At 37.5% G+C, this 22,139-nt stretch overlaps 1 protein-coding gene and 1 pseudogene across 16 annotated transcripts in view; both read left to right on the forward strand.

Annotated features, from left to right (window-relative positions):
* SYNE1 (spectrin repeat containing nuclear envelope protein 1) overlaps positions 1–22,139 on the forward strand; it is a 464,420-nt gene that overhangs the window by 57,224 nt on the left and 385,057 nt on the right. The gene's annotated exons all lie outside the window — the stretch shown is intronic.
* LOC123392157 lies at positions 411–510 on the forward strand (annotated as a pseudogene).

Here is a 22,139-nt window from a genome sequence, read left to right on the forward strand (position 1 = left end):
AACCAGTGGAGTCTATTTAGTGAAATGCAGCTGGTAAAGTATTATTATAATTATAAATTTACTTTGCTTGGTTATAGGCACATGAAGTCAAATCTCTTCTGAAACAAATCAGAATATTAAATTAGCATCTGTTACCAAAGACTTAATAGATTTTTAGGTGGATAACCTGGAAATAAAATGTGACTCTTACTGCTAAAAATGTTAATGAAATAAACAGAGAAGTGACAGTGATGTAAAAAATTATTTACATGAATTCATAGAAGAGGTATATGCATAGGGTCAAAATTCTTAATTACTAAAGTTAACAGGAAAGCAAGGCTATCACTGTCACTGGGTTAACTAGCCTGAGAGCCTCCAAAGTTGGGAAACTTAGAATCAAAGAATATTAGAATTAAAGAATATGAAATTTTAAGACTATACTTTCAGGGATCATTTCTATAGTTTGTTACTAGAGAAGTTTCTCTGAATGTGTAGAGTACCTAAAGAATATGAAATTTTTGTATCTCATGAGTTTAACTCAAGAAAAGTAGTTTGCTATTGTTTTGGGACTGATAATAGGAAAAAACCATTTCTTCTATCTAGATTTTAATGATTTAATAGATTTAATAGAATCAATAAAAAAATTAATGTTTTAGTAGAAAAAATAGAAAAATAATAATACAGACATACACCCACACACCTATACACCCACACCCATGCAAACAGTGTGTCACACTATAATCTATGTAGGACAGGGAAATGCAGGAAGTAAAGAGGGTGTGTGGCTTGTCCCAAGAACTGTGTGTTTCTGATGTTTAGTTTCTGAGTGAGGCATATTAGATGCAGTAAGTCTTCTCATAAGTAGGTACGTTACAGTGTAATAAATAAGTAAATTATTTTAGGGGCGCCTGGGTGGCTCAGTGGGTTAAAGCCTCTGCCTTCAGCTCAGGTCATGATCCCAGGGTCTTGGGATTGAGTCCGGAGTCCGGCTCTCCGCTCAGCAGGGAGCCTGCTTCCTTTCCTCTCTCTCTGTCTGCCTCTCTGCCTACTTGTGATCTCTGTCAAATAAATAAATAAAATCTTTAAAAAAAAATAAGTAAATTATTTTATTTCCATATTGCTTGAAAAGCTAAAAAAAAAATAAAAAATAAAAAACCCAGTCAAGGCTACAATAATGAGATGTGAGACCAGTAACTGTAGCTCTTTACCCCAAATCTGATATGAAAAATTATCGTAATGATTAGAAACATTTCAAATATTTTATTTATTTATGTGACAGACAAAGATCATAAGTAGGTGGAGAAGTAGGCAGAGAGAGAGAGAGGAGGAATCAGGCTCCCTGCTGAGCAGAGAGCCCAGTGTGGGGCTCCATCCCAGGACCCTGGGATCATGACCTGAACTGAAGGCAGAGGCTTAACCCACTGAGCCACCCAGACACCCCTAGAAACATTTCAGTGCTAGAAAATGTTTTTGATTTAAAATACCACAAATAGGTCAGTTTTATATTCAGTTTTTTTCTAGGCTCTTAGTGAATTTTCTTTACCAGCAGCAGGATACACAGCCTCTTGCAAAGTATGTGTCGGTATGTCCGTATTTCTGCCTGTTAATATGGGCTTTGGCTTAGCTGGGTAACTTCTAAAGACCCTACATTAATTGTAGCTCCTAATAAAATTCTTTCTATTACTGAGCCATTTATAACAGGGTTTATTCTTGTTAAAGAAAAGAAAAAAAAAAACACCACTTCATTAGCCCCAGTGATTATAAGTAGCTTGATTTAATTTAAAGAAAAGACAAGAAGAATATCCCTTTTTAATGTAAGAACAATTATTACTGTCTGTGTCTGAAAGCTGGCATGTCATGTATTCCTCCATTTCTTTTTTAAAATCCCTTCTTGCATAAAATGATCAATGTATTAACACATTTTTTCTTTGGCTCCCAATCTGTTTTCCATAGATCTTTTGTTAATGTTCAGTCACTAAGTTAAATTGTATCTCCATTTCCTCTGCTTGCTTTGAGGGTTATTTACTCTTCTTTAATCTAATAGGATTAGATATGGGAAAAACAGAGAAAAAGCTGGATTTTTCCACTGATTTTTGATAGCCAGGCATGGAATAATGTAAAATGGTTTCTGTACTTCCTCTAGCGAATTTTAATAGGAAGGTTGAGAATCTGGCTATTTATTCTTATACCTGCTGTGACCCAAAGTCTCCTGCCAAGGTTTTGAAATCCTTCAGGTCTATGTGTCATTGTCTCACTTGGAAATACCTGTGTCTTTTGGGGTGAGTCACCATTTCGTAGTAATGCTTCTTTAGCTACCTCTGACAAATTTAGAATAATAATACTTAATATCTAGTACTGTGTACTTTAGAAGTTATTTTGTTGGAAAAAGGACTTAAAGAAGTGAAATACCAAGTTGCACATGATTAGTCATTCATCAAGAACCTGGAGTATAATGTACTCTCAAACACTGATTAAGTGAAACAAAAGTAACACTGTATGGGAGAGTGTTGTAGAGTTGGCATAGCAGGACTCAAAACTCAAGACTAAACATGGGCTAGTATTTCTTCCCTATATGCCTCCTAATCAGTTATCCCCAGTCTGTTCTGGTGAGCTGTGGCACAGTAATATCTTGCTTGCTCTGGACCACTTGAGAATCTCCTTATGCAGAACAGCCTTTATTTTCGATATATCCTATAGCTACCGAATGTGAATATATCCCAGTAACTGCCCGAGGCAAACAGCTAATGCAGATTAGATTTAACATTAGTAAGCAAAGATGGCTTGCACATGTGAAAAAGGGAAAGAAAAGAAATAGCAGGAACAATGTAATAGCTGGCTGCGTGGCTACAAGAAAGGCATGCACAGGCCTGTCTGTGGATTAGTCAAACTCCACTTTGTTTTAGTGGGCAGATTATGCAACAGTTGTTTCCCAGAACATTGCTGATTATGCCCAGGAATTACAAGAGAAACTTTGTTTAAACTGAGCATTGTTAAAGAGATTATATGCACATCAGGTTGCTGGAATGGAAGATAACAAAGTTTACCGTAGATTAAGTTCCGGGCATGTGCTCCATGTTTTATATATACTTTGCCCATTTAGCTTCCCAGCAGACCTGTGAGGTAGTTGTTAGTTTCTCAACTTTAGATTAGAGGAAACTGATGCTCAGATAGGTTAAGGCACTCGGTCAGTTTGGGAGCTAGCTAGTAATTGGTAGCGAACTTCATTATTCTGACTCCAAAGATCACGTTTATTCTCATGATACCTCGCTCCAAAAACAGAAAGACATCTTAGATGATTACTGAGCTATATGTTGAAGTGTGGTATCACTGCTCCCTTGAATGTTAGGGTAATTAACATAATCACATTATCATGCAGATATTTCAAGGATCTGAACACTGGTTTTTAAGCCTTAGTTTGGACAAGAATTATATGAGGGGTGTGTCCAAGGAAGACCTCTAAGCCTTATCTGAGATCCTCATTCAGAAGATCTGGTGCAGAACCCAGGAATCTCTAGCAAGCACCACATTCTGATGCCAGTATCCATGAACAGCGTTTGACAGTAAAAATCTAAAAAGCTAAAATCTAAAAAAAGCATCAAGAAAAGCTTCTTTTAAAATTGTTCTGCTCAAAATAGTATGTCATTAGGAAAAACCTTAGCAAGTTGGTCTTCTTGAAATAGTGCTTCAGGAAGTTTATTACATTCCCAAATTGAAGACTACAATCTCGTACCATGGGACCAGAAATAACCTCATCATCTGGATATACTACCAGGTGTTTTTCAGAGATATAATTTATGCCTCAAATATAGGAACTCTTACATTTAAGGTTTTGATATGTTCAATTATATTTATTTTTCTCAGAAGAGCATGATTCCAAGGGTTATTCTCTTGAAGCACTTAAAAGAACCTAAAACTATAGAGAAATAGAACAAAACAAAACAAAACAGAACAAACAGAAACCAGCTCAAAGTGAACTGAACTTCAATGCCCTCCCCTATAAGGACTTGAACAGGTGGAACCCAGAGTAATGCCCAGAATGATGTCTTCTCAAGGAAATTGAAAGCATTTGTATTCCTGACAAAACCAGCAGTTGGGGGGCACCTGGGTGGCTCAGTGGGTTAAAACCTCTGCCTTCGGCTCAGGTTATGATCTCGGGGTCCTGGGATCAAGCCCAGCATTGGGCTCTCCGCTCAGCAGGAAGCCTGCTTCCTCCCTTCTCTCTCTCTCTGCCTACTTGTGATCTGTCTGTCAAATAAAAGCAAAAAACAAAAAACAGCAGTTGGCTTACACATTGGGGCAAGTCACTTTGATTACCTCAAACATTTTGAATAATTGTTTAGGAACATAGTTGAACATCAAACCTTCAGGTGATGTCCCGCTTTTACCACCTAAGAAACAACTTTGTGGCTGTTAAACAGCTTCAGTGTGGACTCCTCACCTGTCAAATTCATCCCATTCTCTGCCCTCAAAGCTTCTTTCATGCAGTTAATGAGAGGGGATTGGGACCAGTGACCAGACCCTTCAAGCTAAATCAACTAACCAAGACGGGAAGAGAGCTGCACAGCCGTGAGCGTGAGGGGAGGTAGAGGGCGTCGGAGTCTTTTGTCCAATTCAAGCCATTAGCAGTCCGAAGAGGAAGGACAGTTACAAAAATAGAGGAGATACCCATGCAGTATGGGGGGGGGTGCTTGGCTGTACAAAGGGGTAGGCACATATGGTAGACAGCTCTCCAAGAGTCCTCTGCAAGTATACACGTATACATACCTCCACGCAGTAGGTTTTGTCTCTCTTCATTCTTACCCCTGTTCTGAGGTTCAAGTTGTCATTACAGAACATTATCAGTGCCCATTTTCACAGCTTGGAATTAGGAGATTCTTGCTTGCCCGAGCCTTGGGCCTTGTCATTTGTTTTCGAGAAGCTGTCACTGGTCAAGAGATGACTCAGACCTTGGATGAATGTCACTAATTTTTTTTTTCTTTTTGATAAAGTTAAAATATATTCTACGGTTCCAGCAGTTGGAACAGAGCTTCGGTGATAGTCTGCCCTGTTTGAAAATGAACCCATTTGGGCTGCCTGGGTGGCTCAGTGGGCTAAGCCTCTGCCTTCAGCTCAGGTCATGATCTCAGGGCCCTGAGATCGAGTCCCGCATCGGGCTCTCTGCTAGGCAGGGAGCCTGCTTCCTCCTCTCTCTCTCTCTCTTTGCTTACCTCTCTGCCTACTTGTGATCTCTCTCTGTCAAATAAATAAAATCTTTAAAAAAAAAAAAGAAAAAAAGAAAATGAACCCATTCTGTTTCTTTGTCATGGAAGTTTGCCTTCTCAGATAAATGTTAATTCTAGAACAGGTTGATGCTATTATCACAATTACTTTGATAATCAGTTTTTTTAAAAAAATGATTGACCTGATTTTTGAACATATATATGAGAGTACCCAAGTAGTGGACTTTTATATGGGAGATCTTGAGCAAATTCATAAGGAAGTTATAATTTGTGAGAGTCCTAAGATTATATGTTTAACATTTCCTGAGGATGAGTTTTCTAAAAGTTTCTTGAGCATTTGTTCCTATATTCAAAATTGGAGAATAACAATTTGGGGCCATTGAAGGGAGGGGACAGTCGTGAGAAATGGAATTCAATCTACTTTTTCAGCCTTTCTCTCCAGCTTTTCTCTATGGAGACCTAAACCACCTCGAAGTGCCTCACCCTTAGAAAACTATGCCTTTCTCTTTCTTCACGTCTTAATTTTCAATGCCTGAGGCTATTCAGCAAGCAGTCTTCTAATTAGAGCAGTTGACAGTGAGGTGTGAATGACAAAAAGACCTGCACTTCCCAGCAGGTGTTGACATTCCTGAAATGTTTATCGGACCAAAAGCAAAGCCCTGCTTCAGAATTCACTCCTGGCTGAGATATTTTTTTATTCTGGGGTACTTTCCCCGCCTACCCTAGTAAGCCAAATGGCCAAGACAACACCTCAACACACATGAAAACACCAGTGAACAAAATTCATGGGATCCATTTTATATTATAGTTTTTTGGCATTACATGACTTAATTTTCTTTACTTCTGTTCTCTCGCCTTCGAGGTGACTCCTCATCCCCTAGCAGCAAGTGAGTCACCCTTAGAGAAAGACTTTTCTGTAGCTGATCTTTCCAATTACAGAAAAAAAAGAGCTTTGGGGTGTCTGACAGCAATAAGCATTGTTTCTGGCTTTCTGTGGCTAACTGGTTTTATGACACTGGGCACATCACAGATTCGAACTACAGGTTTTTCTAACCTGTACACAGTACTTTAATTCTAGAGTTCTGCTATCCTGCGAGTTCCCTTATTCTGTTTGTTTTGAAGCCCTTCCAATCTGAATAATTTCTCCATAAGGCCTGTGAAATGTGCAGTTTTACAAAAGTTTTACAAAAGCAAGCCATCTGAGATTCTAGCTCAAGTGAATTGTTCTAACAGCTAACTTGATTTCGTGCATTTTGAATGTGTGTAATTAATGGACACAGCCTTTAACAGGGGGCTGAGAAGAACTGAACATTAACAGAATTGGCAAAATACGAAAATACTTTGTAGAAACCTCAGTTTATGCAGATTGTAGTAAAAATTACCTTGGTATGGCTGTAAAATGCTAAGTATTATGTAATGGCAAAAGAAATATCACCCGGGGCATTAAAGAATGTCATTAAAGATGTAGACATTTTATTTTTAAAAATATCGATTTCTGCTCACTTTCTAAAAGGCTTAAGGCAAAAAGCCAGTCCAAGATTGTGGCTTTGAAGCTGCCCTCCTCATCCCTGCCTTATTCAGGAAGTGACAGAAAAGAAAATGGCCATTGCACCTAGAAACATGATAATCTCTTCTCAAGGGCATCGTGAAATTTTGTGATGATGCACAAACTAGCATTACATTTTTCCAAAACCCATTAAAAATAACAATTTAGTTGCTCATAACAAGTGAGCAAGAAGCAATTTAAAAGTTGAGCCCCATGTTACTCTAAATATTTGAGAAAATAAAATGCTGATAATTGTTTCTAGCAAAGAAAATGCCCCTTCTGTCATAGTAATTGGTCCAATAAAAATATAGCTATAATTAGACAGTTTTGTTTCCATGACCAGTTGCTCTTCTTCCCTTCTTGTGGGCATTTTACAGTCACAGATTTGCAAACAAGTTAAATTGCACCATTTTTCATAAAAGGGTAACATGCCTGCTCCCACCTCCACTCCCCATTTTGGTTAGGGTAAAAAAGTGTGTGTGTGTGTGTGTATGCATATATATTTTTAATTTATATTTTTATATATGTGTGTGTGTGTGTGTATGTTAAATATATATTCTCCCCTTCATCCTGCAGCTGTTACGAAATGCATCCAAAGGACAGTACTTATGTAGTTCTAACCAGTGTGTACACAAACACATATATGCTCCATTTTTTTAAGGAATCTTTTGGGTCTTTTTGTTTCTAAACATTGTTTTTCTTTCTTCTCCTGATTTTCTTTTTTCTGAATACTCAGATTCAACAGAAGTGCCAGTTCTCACTTAGAACTCATTGCCAAAGCTTGTTGTTTAAAAGAGCAAGTCTAGTCATGGGTACTTTGTTTCCTGTTCTTAAGCATTCTCAAGACAAAAACAAAACAAACCTCAAAACAGCATTGCCATTACATTGGGTTAAGAGGGATTTCAGAAGTTAACACATTGTAAGATAAAGTTTACTGGTTACGTTTATTGAAACTAGGTCACTGAAATAAATTGTTGTTTGAAAAAATATCTGTGTATTCTTACCTCTGTCAAAAAGACCAGATTAACCATCAGATTGAAGAGGCAGTTTCATTTCTGACTCCAGTCCCTTCCCTTCTAGTTTTTCAACCAATGGGATGAATCACCCCATGTCTGTCCTTTCTTGAGACTGAGCAGAGGGGTGTCACTCAAACCCCTCCAGACGGGGGAGTGTCTTGGCAGATGCTCACCTACTGACAGTCTCCATACTGCTCTAGGTAGGAGTTTGGTTTTCCCTTGTCAGTGACGTAGGCAACAAAGATGAGATTTCTTGCCGTGGTCCGAGGGTGTGAACCTTCCTAGATAGCACTTTATGAATTTGTAGGAGGAAAGGAATCCAATCATGTCAATTACCTCTGCTCGTGGGAGGAGTTATGAGAGGGTGAGTCTGACTTCATGGTGGGAACAGATGGAGGACCACCCCTCCTGTATTTGTTAAGGGTAAAGGATAGGAGGAACCCTGCATCATTCCTTGTACTGTGAGGAGACTAAAGATTCAAGATAGTCTCAGTGAGTCATGTCCCTAATGATGACAAGGCTGGGACTCACCAAAAGGTTAAAGTTGACTGCTTTGTTCTTCAATAACCTCCGTTCTTCCTGAGCCTCAGTGAATTCCCCATCTACCTGACCCCAAAGGCCCAGGGAGCTCCCTGGTTACTCTGTTCACATGAGAAAAGCTGCAAATTGTACAGAGATGGAAGGGCATATATTTGGAATGTGATAGAGCAAATGTTTTACGGACAGATATTCAAAAGATTTTAGAAAGCATGACAAAAGATACTGTAATGTTTTAGACGATCAAATATCTACATGATAGAGGATAAGTATTAGCACTTTTTAAGTTTTGTATTATCTTAGTCTTGAGCAAGAATGTTTAAAAATAGAAAATATAAGATTGTGTTTTTCATTTATTTTGCTGTGACTTCATGATGATTTAGTTATTATTAACAGCTAAATAATTGAAGAATTCAGTGGAGTTGTCAGACAGGGTCTAGACAACACTGAAATAATTACCAGACTTGCAGTTTTTGTTTTGAAATTATGTCAGTATTAAACTGTAAATCAGAGAAGTAAGTATTAATAGACTGAAACCACTGAGATCACATCTTCTTGGCAGGCTAAGATCATACTTGGATCACTTATGAATTAATAAAGGGTTATTTATTATATCAAAGTATGGGCTCAAGCCGTGTTTCTACAGCCACTTTATTAGCATAGAAAATCAAACAAACACTTTTTTACCATCAAAGAGAGAAGTTTTAAATTCCCAAATTGTTTGAGACAACATAAGAATTCACACTTCAGGGTTATCTCTCTGAATTACTTTTATATGACTCTCGTCAGAGTACTTGAAATTATTTCGGATACAATCTATATTATTCCTTCGTCTTTCTCTCTCCTGTTCATCTTATCATTCATGAGCTGTTTACTTACCTAGGATCCTATTACAGATATGCAACTTGATTTATCATTTTAATGTATAATTGTTGACTATTTAAAAACAACTTTTAATGTGGTCTTTTCCCTTTTTAAATAGAAAATTTTTTGGTTTTTTATTTGTATTTAACGACAGGACTAAACTATATACTACGTACTATTTTGTATGCTTTCTAGATATTAGCTCAAGCTGTCTTCCTAACACCCTTGTGCGGGGTATGTGATTATTATCACCATTTTACAGATGAGGCAACTGAAAGAGTCTGAATAATTTGCCCAAGAGTTGAAACTGGAACTTAAACCAGGCATTTTGGACGCATGCTGTTTTACCACAGCGTTTTATACAGTTTATCATCCGCACAGTGATCCCCATACTTGATTGTGCCTGAGAATCACCTGTCTTGTTGAAACAGATTACGGGTCTGATTCTGTAGGTGTGGGTTAAGCTTGGGGAGTTGACATTTCTGCTATGTTCCTGGTGATGCTGATCCAGACATTCTGAGAACCACCCATCTCCCGTAATATTGAGGCTATGGGAAACACATAGCTAACCTACCCATGTTGTTTAATCTTCATTATAATAATTGAAAATAAGATCTTTTTGTGGCTCAGAATGTCTTTTTTTTTTTAGTAAATGTATAATGTATTTTTATCCTCAGGGGTACAGGTCTGTGAATCGCCAGGTGTACCCATTTCGCAGCACTCCTCATAGCACACACCCTCCCTAATGTCCATATCCCCACCCCCCCTCTCCCGTACCCCCTCCCCCAGCAACCCTCAGTCTGATTTTTGAGACTGAGTCCTTTATGGTTTGTCTCCCTCCCAATCCCACCTTCTTTCATTTTTTTCTTTTCCTACCCCCCCAATCTTTTTTTTTTTTTAATTACCCCTGGATTGGGGCCCCTGGATAGCTCAGCTCTGGTCATGATCTCAGGAGACTGAGTCCTATGCCAGGTTCTATGCTAGGCATGGGGCCTGCTTAAGATTCTCTCTTTCCCTCTCTGCCTTTTCCCACCCTCTCTCTCTTTGAAAAGAAAAAATAATTCCCCCGGATTTTATGCTTATCTTATTGTTTTAATATCCATTTTTTATCGAAATAATTTCAAAACTTATCTCACATATTTTAAAAGCCCATTTTGTGAGTTGCTTGTTCATACCTTTGTTTAACAATGCAATATAGCTTGAGGTTTTTATCATTGATTTTATTTAAAATTTTAACTCTATTATATTTTTGGCAAATATTTTACCCATATACTCTTTGTCTTTAATTATGTTTAAAATTTGCTGTTAAAAATTTTGCACTTTTTATTTTTAAGCAATGAAATCTATGTAGCTTCTGTTACTTTTAGGCCATGATTATGCTTCCTCATTCCGTAAACATAGGTATTTACCTTATTTTCAAGTACTTGTTACAGTTACTTTAATTCCTTAAACTGTTTGGAATTTATTTCGGTGTGAAGTGAGTCTCTAAACTGACTTATCTATCTTGATTTGTCTTCTAATTTTGCCTAAGCCATTCACTAGATAATCTTTTTCATTTAAAAAAAATTATTTATTTATTTGAGAGAGAGAGCGTATGATCCCAACCGAGCACAAGTAGGGGACTGGGCAGTGGGAGAGGGAGAGAGGGGCAGAGAAGCAGACTCCCTGCTGAACATGGAGCCCCACACGGGTCTCAGTCCCGGGACCCTAACATCATGACCTGAGTCCAGACCGAGAGTCAGAGGTTTAAACTACTGAGCCACCCAGGTGCTCTTCTTTCTCATTTTTATTTTCATAGGCTGCGGTCTCTTTCTGAACTACGTTTTCCATTCCATTCTTGGCTTGTTTCTTACCTGTTATCACACTGCTTCAACTCACTTCACCTTTTCTTGTATTTGAATGTTTGGTAGAGTGGGTACAAATATTTGCTGTATTTGAATATTTTGTTTTATTTGAATCTGCTCCCCTCGTTGTTACGTTTCTTGATAGAACTAAGATTATCTTCATAAAGAACCAGACCTCTCTCTCATTTTTTTTTAAAGAAAGCATTTAAGAAATTTTTTTTTGGACAACTTAATAAAGATCACTATTTTCTTGGATTTTTCAGAAAAATCTATAAATTCAAAGTTACTCTTAACAATAATTCTTTGGCACTGGGACAGCTGGAGAATTTCAGACTAAAGACATCATGATTAGAAGAAGAGTTTCCGAGAATGCTATAAGGACTCAATGTCTCCAAAAAATGGAGACAAATAATTTAATAGAGGCATCAGAATAATTATATATAGATTAGATTATATAAATATACATATATATACAAATATATATACATATATATGTATATTTATATATATATTTATATATATGTATATTTATATAATCTAATCTATATATATATAATTATTCTGATGCCTAAGCTTGCAGTACAATCCACTGATAAAGACCTTTCTAAAAAAAATTTAAAGAAATTAAAAATTAAAGAAAAACATGAGTTAAGGAGGTTAGGAAAACAAAAGAATATACAATTTTATATTATTGTGAGGAAGGAAAATGTTTCATTGTTGAGTGTTACCATGATTTGGTTAATGTTTAAAATAATATGTCAGCAACCAAAGGCTACTTTACAGGCCACAAGAAAACTGAGTTTGTGGGTTGCTTCTCCAGCCTTGAAATGACACCCTGAAGTGATGACAGTCCCTCTTATCACTGCACTTGTTTGTGAAATTAATATTTGAGTCAGGCCAAGCTCTACGTGGCGTATCCTGTAAGGACACCTTGCTGAAAGTGAACCTGTGGTTTCTCTTCCTGCCTGATGTCCATTTGGCAGCCACACTCGATAATTCCACTGAGCCTTATCCTAGAGTACCATGAACTTGAGATTTACTGACAAAGTGCTATTTTAACCATGCTTTCAGTATAACTTGAACAGTGGTGGACTGGACTAAAATTGTCTCTGCGACATTTTACTGCTCTTGCTTCTTCCTGTGCTTCCTTTGTACATCCTTCCTATCATACTTCTTTGTTGTTGTTTGTTTTTTTTTTTAAGCCAGATTTTTTTTTTTTTTTCTTTTGGTATTATTGTCTCTTCCTGAAAAGAAACAAGATTGCCCTGGACAAAACTGAAAAGGGAAGGTCATGCTCTTTCCATGCTCTAGCTTGAGAAGAGAGAACATATTATTGGTAAACAAGCCAACATCTGCTTGCCCAAGTCAGTCTTTCCTTGTTGGCTTTTCTCTCTGTTCTGAACACGATGAGGTGCTTCACCCTGGGCTCCCACATGCACCACAGGCTCAAATTTGGGGAGCAATAAAATCACAATGAGGCTATTATATTTGCTTCTTCACCTGACACAGACATAGTGCTGTGTTCTTGTAGCGAGAAAAGAAATACAGACATATGAAGGTAGTAAGTTCACAAAGAGGCTAGCTTTAGGACCTGGATCTTCTTTTTTTTAACCTTGTTCACTTTCACCGCCCCCCAGATCATCAGTATACCCAGTTCGTATCTTGCACATAATTTGTGTGCAGTAAATCTTGCTTAAAGCCAGTTAAGAAATTTGGTCTTCCTGGAGGACTACAAACTCTCTTTAACTTGTCATCTCCACATTTCCTTGCCCTTAGTGATTAATAGCTGCTTAGCAAGGAGAAGTAAGGCTGAAAGGAGAAATTTGAGAAAATAAGACATCCTATTTGTCAATCCATGCTACATCATTTCTGTCTTCTTTTCCTCTGTGTTTCTTGAAAATAATGCCCTTTTTTAGAGGAGCCTTTTAAAATGTCCCTTTTTTCAGCAACAGAATTATCTGAATAAGTGGAAAATTTGAAGTGGTAAGTTTAGCAAACGTTGAGTCTTTTGGTCTTGAGTGAATACGAGTGAAAATTTCAAGAATAATAAGGGTGAAAATTCGCTGCTGAATATATTGGGATTAGGTGAGCAGGGATAGCCTCCCCACCCAGTAAATGATGAAACGAAAGTGCCAAACACAAAGAATATTGTTAAGTCCACACCTTTCATGGACTTTTCATTATAGCACTTGCCATATTGGAGGACAAGCCCTTATAGGAGGAGTGGTAAGCCCTGATCTCCAGGCTGGAGGATGACTTTATTCCTAGTAGTTAAATAACTTACTCACTAGCCCTAAACATATCAAGATAAATCAGACTTCATGGCTCAGATTTGTTCAGTAAACCTGTGTTGGAATGCCTTACCCTTCACACGAAGCACTGATTCTTAGTATTTGGAAGCAAGTAAAGATAAAAGACATAAAAAAAAAAAATCAAGTTTCTCCTGGCTTATAGAAATTTCTTAATTTTCCTGCCTTTGTTAAATATATTCTAGTAATAAAATCAAAGCAAGCAATGGTCAGTTCTTTTTGCTTAACATAAACTTTTATTATCATATTTAAATTAATGAGCAAAAACAAATGTAACAAAAACCAACCTTTATTGATGATAAATACTATGTGGAAAGCTTTGGACCAAACATTTATGTAAGTTACCAAATTTAACCTTTACAGCAATTTTGTGGGGATTGTGTTATTTGCATCCGCCTTGTGCAAATGAGTCAACTGAGGCATAAAATGGCTGAGTCACCTCTTTAAGGTCTCACAGTAAATGCTAACGCTGGGGATCCCAAATTAGGTCTGTTGCCTTCCCGGAGCTAAACATTTACTTCTGAGGAAATTAATCATTCCATTTCTGCCTCTACTAAGTGGTAGTTTTGTGGTTGTTTTCTGTAAGTCATGGTAATAGCTAACATTTTTCATAAACATACTTTATAATCAAATTTGGTATCACAGTCAACATCCCTTACTCTAAATGGGACAGAGAAATGAAAACAGTTCCATTACTAATTTCATTATACTGTCATTTTAACAGGCAAGAATATGGCTAAAAATGATTTTCCATTTTACCCTGAAATCCCAGGTCAAGAAATTATTGTATTCTAGCCTGGAGAGACACACAAATCTCAACCCACAAAAAATAAGCATTTTTACTTGGGGATCCAGTCTTAAGTTGTTTTAGGAAGCGTTAACAAGGAACTTTTAAAATAGTCTTTGGGGATTCTTGTGCCTATTTTTTTTTCTTTTGTATAGCTTTTTCTTTAATATTTTATGTATTTATTTAAGTAATGTAAAAACTCTTTAATATTGTTTATACACATATACAAACTGAGTGTGTGTGTGTATGTGTGTGTGTGTGTCAGTGTGATTCGCTTGGTAACTTGCTATAATTATAATGTATATCTCTAATGTGGTAATTATAATTTTTAACTTGATGTGTCACAATATTAGATATTTGGATAAAATTCCAGCAAGTTCAAAGAACAAACTAGAAATAAGTAAGAGTAAGAGAAGATTAAGAAATTAAATAAGAAAATAAAGAAATAAGATGATCTCTTATATAAAAATAAACATGAGAAATTAAAAGTTAATATAATATTTCCTATAAAGGATTCATTTCATTCTTTCTCCAGAATTCTAAAACCTTTACATATACATCTAAGGTTATAATTTGGGATTTTTAATAATTTGAGTGATTTCTTTTCAAGCAAAAAGACAAAAAACAAAAAAAAAAACAAAAACCTTATAAACTTTTAAGACTTTGACATAATAAGCCTGAATTCCTAAGTATAGGCAGAAAAAGGTGTTATTTTTTCCCCTGAAATGCATCTGAAGCACTTTTTAAAAATCGATAGAAAAGCCGTCTTTGTAGAAATGCTGGCATTGGAGAGTGGTGCATTTGGTCAGTAAGCAGGGGGTAAGGCTAAAGAATGAGGGAATAATGTGCTATTATAGAGGCGTTGCTATAGGGATACTTTAGGGAGAAGCCGCTAGCTGAGTTGGAAGTTCCCTTGGTGAAAGCTGTGTTTGATGTTGATACTGATTGAATTAGGACAAGTTCCAAAAGTAACTATAATAGGTGGGATATGATAAAAACGAACTTCAAGACTCCTGGTGCGATAAAAGGTACTTTTGTTATTGTTGTTTGTGTGTGTGTGTGTGTGTGTGTGTGTGTGTATCTGTGTGCATGTGTGTGTGTGCACTTTTTTTTTTTAAATGTAATTGTGTGTGTTACTTTTTCTTTTAATATAATTCCAGTCTGAATCCCTGGCACAGAAACATTAAGATTGTATAAAATAGATTTTAAAGCAGCTCTAAGTTGAAAATTTTATCTTCTTATTTTATCTGAGTTGAACACTAATAGGAGTGAAATGAATAGTTCTGGTCTATGTTTGTGATTCTGGAAAACCTAAAACCCATATTTACAGTGTAAGTCTGAACAGTAAAAGTTTACCAGGAGTGCTAAGATAAAATAAGAGCCAACTTTCAGTGTAGGAATTTAGATGATTGATAATTGTATGTTCTAAAGAAGAGGTCTCTGAAACCTAAGACTTATCAATGCATCAGCGTCTACCATTTATAACAGAACTTAATATCTCCTTAAGCTAAAAAACACAGATACTCTTGAAACCCAAATCTCCAGTCAAGAATTTTCACAGTCTGCTAACAGCTTAATTTTCTTTTTACTTCCAGTACTATTGTTTTAAAATTCTAATTTTTAAAGTACATTTACTTATTTCATATCTTCATCTGAATGTAATGAAATTATTTTATCTTATTTTCAGACTTTTATAAAATGTAAGGATGAAAAGAAAAATAAAATAAAATAGAATAAAATAAAATAAAATGTGAGGATCACTTACCTCTATGCTTACATTGAAGGTGGTACCCAAATGCATTCCAGTTTGCCTCTGGGGTCATGACAACTTTTTTTTTTTTTTTTTTTTGTGATGAGACCTCCAAACATAATTGGCTGAGAAATTTTTCTGACTAAGAAGTAATCATAGATACAATAGCAAGTCTTATGCTAATGTTTGGCTGCATGGAATATCCTGATAACAAGTTTGTTCTTAACCTAGATTCCGGTGATTCCCAAAGTTTTATAGAAAGGGTACCATGTATTCTTATAGCTCATTGGTATTTGGAATCTGGTGTTTGTTATATATGAGAACACCAAAATCTTATGTTTATTTATATACATTTATCAAATTGTGTTTCCTTGATTTAAATCTTTACATAATTACAAGTGATGTTTAAGTAATTCTGATTTTTCTGAGTTTCCATGAAATATTTTAGTTGAAATAATGTACTTATCTACATTTACACCAATTTAAAATACCGGGAGGTGGGGGGTAGAGAAGGGAACAGAAAACCTCTTCTACTCTTCTCAAGGATATAACAGAAAAAACCACATAACAACCATATAATATAATATTTTTAATTAATATAATTATTATAACATATTGATGTAACATATTACATATTATATTATACATTATATATGATATAATCTATATAGTTTATATATTATATATTCTTTCTCTAAGGATATGATTAAAATAGTTATATTAATATTTAGAATAGCTTCTTTTTAAATTGGGAGAGTCTTTATTCTGCTTGTTACCACTTCCTAAGATTTCTCATCATATTTTCCCCTTACCTGCTTCCAACCTGGGCATATATGGAAGTCAAGTCTTCCTTTTTCCTCGATGTCTGAAAGTCAGTTACCTTCAGGTAATCCAAGAAGTAACTGGTCTAAGAAAATTGAGTAAAACTGGGAAATGTTAAGTCTCACTCCAAAACATGCTAGTTAAAACATTTTCTTAGAACACTGGTTAAAGAGAACACATTTTGGGCCCAGGTCCTGCCTACAGGTCAGTGATGGGCCCTCCATTTCTTATTGGCATAGGCTCCTGGTCCTGCCTACAAGTCAGTGTTGGACCTTCTATTTCTTATTGGCATAGGCTCCTGGTCCTGCCTATAGGTCAGTGTTGGACACTCCATTGCTTATTTGCATAGGCGCCTGGCTGAGCTGGGAGGAGCTAGAAGAGCAGCATCACCTACGGGGGAAAGAAACTGACAGGATGGATGGTAATATGGAGGCCAGACAGAGGGCAGGACTAGCCAGTGGTTGCTGGAGATGTCTGGTTGGAGAAGTAGAAGGGTACCTCAGATAGGAAGGCCCAGAAGGCCCAAAGGCAGAACCAAGCTCGGTTGGCTGGATTGAGAAAGTACATGAATTTGTGAGAATGCATTCAAACTGGTAGGACTAAATCATCTGGATGATTTGGAGAACCTGTCTAATGACTTTCTCATCAGAGGTGTGACCCTGCCCCTTTCTTTGCAATATCCTCTTTGTGGCGGATGTAGCTCAAGCTGTGGGGTGCAGTGCAAGTCCTGTTCTTCAGTCCTGGGGCTCTCATTCCCCCAGCCACCCAGATTGTTGCCTGCTGGAGGCTCACCGCTAAACCCTTCCAGGATATGTCCTCAGGTCAAGGGATCTGCCTCATCCTACTTAGACCCCTCCCCAGGTCGGCCCATATCCAGTGAGTGGTCAGTGCCTAGGTATAAAGCCCTGGCTCCTTGCCTCAATTTAGGACATCTCTGAAGAGATCCCAGCTTCAGAGACATAACTGCATCTCAGTTCAACATCTCTGTCTGTCCAATGCTGCTTCCCTCACACCCTTAAAAATATTGTTTCTGAGAGCACATGCCCGAACAACCTCCTGCTAACAAAATTTCTTCACTTTATCTTAGCCAAAAGGCCGAGAAGCGATGTTAACAAAATTTCTTCTAAAGTTGGTTTCCCCGTTGGCCTGACCTGTGACACCTGATAATACCAAGGCAGATACAAATATAAAGATGAAGAATAAAGAGGTGGGAAAGGTTGGAGAACTGAAGACAACAGGTCAAGGTATCACTGGGGAGAAGCAGCCCTTATAGCTTGTAACTCAGGAAGATGGTACATGACCTAGTGTGGAGGTGCTCTATCTGTTGTCTAGATTCTAGTGAATTAGTTGCTAATATGGTGCAGGGGGACAAGGATTCAGACTAACTTGTTTGGCTTAGACACTCATTTGCTGAGACAATTTATTTATGAAACTTGGTTGTTTTATCTTGAGTTGGATAGAGTATCATTGTTGGGTTTCTCTAGGGTTTGGTAACAATCAGGTGGTATAAATAAAACTATTCTAGAAACCCCAGTGGGCAATTGGAGGTACAAGTAGAGTGACGTGATTGAAGCTACAGGCTTTGGAAAGACACAGAGCTGTGCTATGCCACTGAGTGTATTTGTCACTGGAAGCAAGTTGATGAACCTTGTTACCCCATTTTTTGCAGGTAAGATCCAGGTGAGGGGATATTTTCTCTCAGGGTTGTTGTCAAGTTTAAATTAGATTATATATATAATAAACATACATACCATTATGCCTGCCACGTGATACTTTCTAAATAGATGATAGCTGTTGTTACTATTATTTTAAGAGCTTAAGATACTATATTACTCATAAGTACATGCACATACATTACATATAAGCTTGACCACTTGAGGAAGTTCCTTTGTGACACTCACCACCTGTTTTCTCATGTGGAAGCCTCTGCAGTTGGCACAGTGGTCATAGCTTCTGTGATCCAGCGGATTGTCGTTTATGACCAAGGTCACTGCTGTCACTCCACTCCTGAAGCAACCAAAAACTGAATACCATCTGGGGCTCTGTTTGTGACTGCACACGGAATTCAGGTTTTCCAAGTGGCTAACTGACCATTATGAGCCAGGGTTGACTATGTTTGAGACTGGGATTTCTGGCATCTACTCCTCAAACTTTGTGATCTGATATTTTTTCACTTTTACTGTTTTCAGCTTTTATTATTTTTTTAAAAGATTTTGCTTATTTATTTGACAGAGAGAGGGATTACAAGTAGGCAGAGAGGCAGGGAAAGGTGGGGGGGGAGCAGGCCCCCACTGAGCAGAGAGCCCAATGTGGGACTCGATCCCAGGACCCTGAGATCATGACCTGAGCCAAAAGTAGAGGCTTAACCCACTGAGTCACCCAGGCACCCCTCAGCTTTTATTATTTTGCCTTCTTTTCAAATTCAGGAATTTCACTGTTAGAACTGTAGCTCTCTTTCCTTCTGAAGAGGGCATACAGTATAAAACAGAAGTGAAATTGTGTCAAATTATCGTATTTTGTGTTCAGATATTGATAAAAGTAATGAAGAGGGAGAAAAAAATTTAGATCACAGGTCGAGACTAAGAAATAATATTAGCAGTAATTTAAAATACAGAATCCCCAAAGGTGAGATTGTAATCCTAAACCTGCTTAAGACAAAGGGTAGTAATTTAATGAGAAAAACAAAACACCGTAACTGAACTCTGAAGGTCCTAGCTAGAAAAAGTCAGATTTATTTGAAAGAACTATATGCTTGTTGGTTTTGTTTGTTTGTTTGTTTGTTTGTTTTTATTTGTCAGAGAGAAAGAGCAAATAGGCAAGAGGAGCAGCAGGCAGAGGGAGAAGCAGGCTCCCTGTTATAGGCAGGAGCCCTGTGCCGGACTGTGATCCCAGGACTGGAACTCAATTCCAGGACCATGGGATCATGACCTGAGCCAAAGACAGATGGTTTGCTGACTGAGCCACCCAGTCACCCCTGAAAGAGCTATTTCTTTAAAAGTTGCATCTAAATATGGAACATAAAATACGTGAACACTGTGATCAACTACTCTCTGCTCTCCCTCCCTACCCAAAATAAAACACTGTATTTTGATTGATTGAAATTCTAGTGTTGAAGTAGAATTTAATGTTTCAATAAAATGGTTGTATGAAGATGGTATTTTATGACATTTTCTAATACGTACTTTCCTTCCACTACACTCGTATTGCTAAGCACTCACAACAGGAAAAGATTTCAACATTGTGGTCCCTTCCTTGCAACATCAGGAGATGTGCCACTTTTTACCATTACAGAGCTATGTGTGGCTAAGTTCATCCAGCTCCAGCTTGAAACTTTTCTAAAGGCTTCTGTGCTAATTGGAAGTAATCCTTCAAGGAGATCAGCTCTTCTCACTTTTTTATATATCGAGTGATTTTATTAAAAAAAAATCAGTTGCAAAAGCAGCGTTTTCCACATAGCTCCTATGCAAGCAAACAGTAGGTGTTCGCTTTCACTTTTTCTACTGATCAAGATGCCTTTAATTTCATAGCTGCGGTCTCTTTTTCTTTATTCCACTCACATATGCCAAGTTATTGTCCTTTGTTCTGCATGCACAGAACCTGGGCTGTGGTGCTTCTTAATGAGTCCTGTTCTCCTTTCTGGAGTGTAAGAAACCACACCAGCCTCTCAGAGTATTCCCATATCCAGCCAGAGTATGGTATCCTCTACAATAGGGACACAATGGTATTCATTAAATAAGTGATTCAAATAGCAAGTAAATTTGGTGGTAATTAGGTTAGACTAAGACTCAGTTTCGTAGTGAGATGTTACTCAATTTTGCAAGAGTAACTTTAATGAAACAGGGCTTTTTAAATCTGGTCATTGGTTTCACTTAAAGAAATGCAATTCCAGTTCTAAAAATCTTGAAAGCAATATGTCATTACTGACATTTGCTTACAAAAAATTGAAGGAATGATCAGAGCACTCAACAGAGGCAGAACTCCCTTAAAATTCTCTTTACTCCATCTTTTTCCTCAAGCCAACTCCTCTGAGAGCTCTTGATCCTCTCCTCTCCTCTTCCCCTCTGTCCTCCTCAGTTAATCTCTGCTTAAACATATGGAGAATAACTTTGGGTGCCCTTGTTCCTTAACACACTTTTCTCCTTGACTCATCTGATCAGAACATCAAAGGTCCAGGAAATGGACCCAACCAAGCCAGCCGAGAAACCTCAGCAGCCAGCATCTCACCTCAGAAGACAGGGTGATGGGGAAGGAAAAGAAGGATTACTTGTGCGTCTATCGTACAAGTAAATGCATTTGTTGTAGTTAGCTATCGCTGTGTAACAAACCACTCCAAACTTAAAATAACCAGAATTCATCATTTTTCATAATCTGTGGGTTAGTTCACTAGTTCCCAGTTAAATATGGATGGTTTCCTAAGGACAGATATATAAGACAATGTGCCAGGCAGTGATTTAGTCTCTAGGGATAGAATGATGGAGAAAGTGCTTTCTTGCCATGAGGCATTTGTGATCATGTATGTATGGGCCTGTGGGAGAGAAGAGGTAAGAGATGCATCAACCCTGAATCCTTAGGTCTCAGTTTTCTGGCTTCTTCTGGGATGAGTTTATCTGCGGGCTTGGCTGAACTACGTCCTCAATAACCTCACCCATGTATCTGGCAGTTGGCTCTGGCTATATGATAAGGCATCTCAGCTCTTCTCCACATGGACTCTTGTCCTCCCATATAGATTGCTTTCCCTACATGATAGTTTTAAGACAGAAATCCAAAACAGCCAAAATAGAAAGTACAAAACTTCTTAGGGCCTAGAATCAGATGCCATAAAGTCATTTCTGCTGTGTTGTTGATCAAAGCAAGGATAATACAAGGAGGGGGGAATCAGTTCTACCCTTTGATGAGAGAAAGAACAAAGTCACATTTCAAAAGAGGATGGGACCAGAGAATTTTGTGGCCATAATTTAAAATCTGTCCTCTGGTCACTATTACTTCTGTTCTTTCTACATCCAAAGACATTTACATCCTCTCAAGACACTGGAAATATCACCAATGATGTCGACAAGCTCCAAATCCAGTGTCATGTGATCTGCCTTTGGTCCACATATAAATGAGCCTCCTCAGGTATAATTCTTCCCAATATGCAGGCCTATAAACTAAAAAGAGAAGTGGGTGCCTCCTCTTTATCCAATATGCAATGATGAGATGGGCCAGCACCATTGCACTAGATGCCTCTGTTCAAAGGATAGAAAAGAGATAATAGTCATGGTCTGAAATAATTCTGAAATCCAGCTAGGCACATGTGGCTAGTCCCTTTAATCCGGGGGCCAGAGGTATTCTTGTCTTTTTGATAAGAAGTGGCTTGTGTTATGGCTGATCGTTTTCTCAGCCGTCTTCCTAATCATATAAAGTTGTCGTTCCAAAGTCTTGTCTTCATTTTGAACTGTCCTCTCCCCTTAGTGCAAAGTGGTGGTG

Source organism: Mustela putorius, unplaced genomic scaffold, assembly GCF_011764305.1.
Source record: "Mustela putorius furo isolate JIRA1106 unplaced genomic scaffold, ASM1176430v1.1 tig00000450_pilon_pilon_pilon, whole genome shotgun sequence".
In the NCBI taxonomy this organism is placed as follows: domain Eukaryota; kingdom Metazoa; phylum Chordata; class Mammalia; order Carnivora; family Mustelidae; genus Mustela; species Mustela putorius.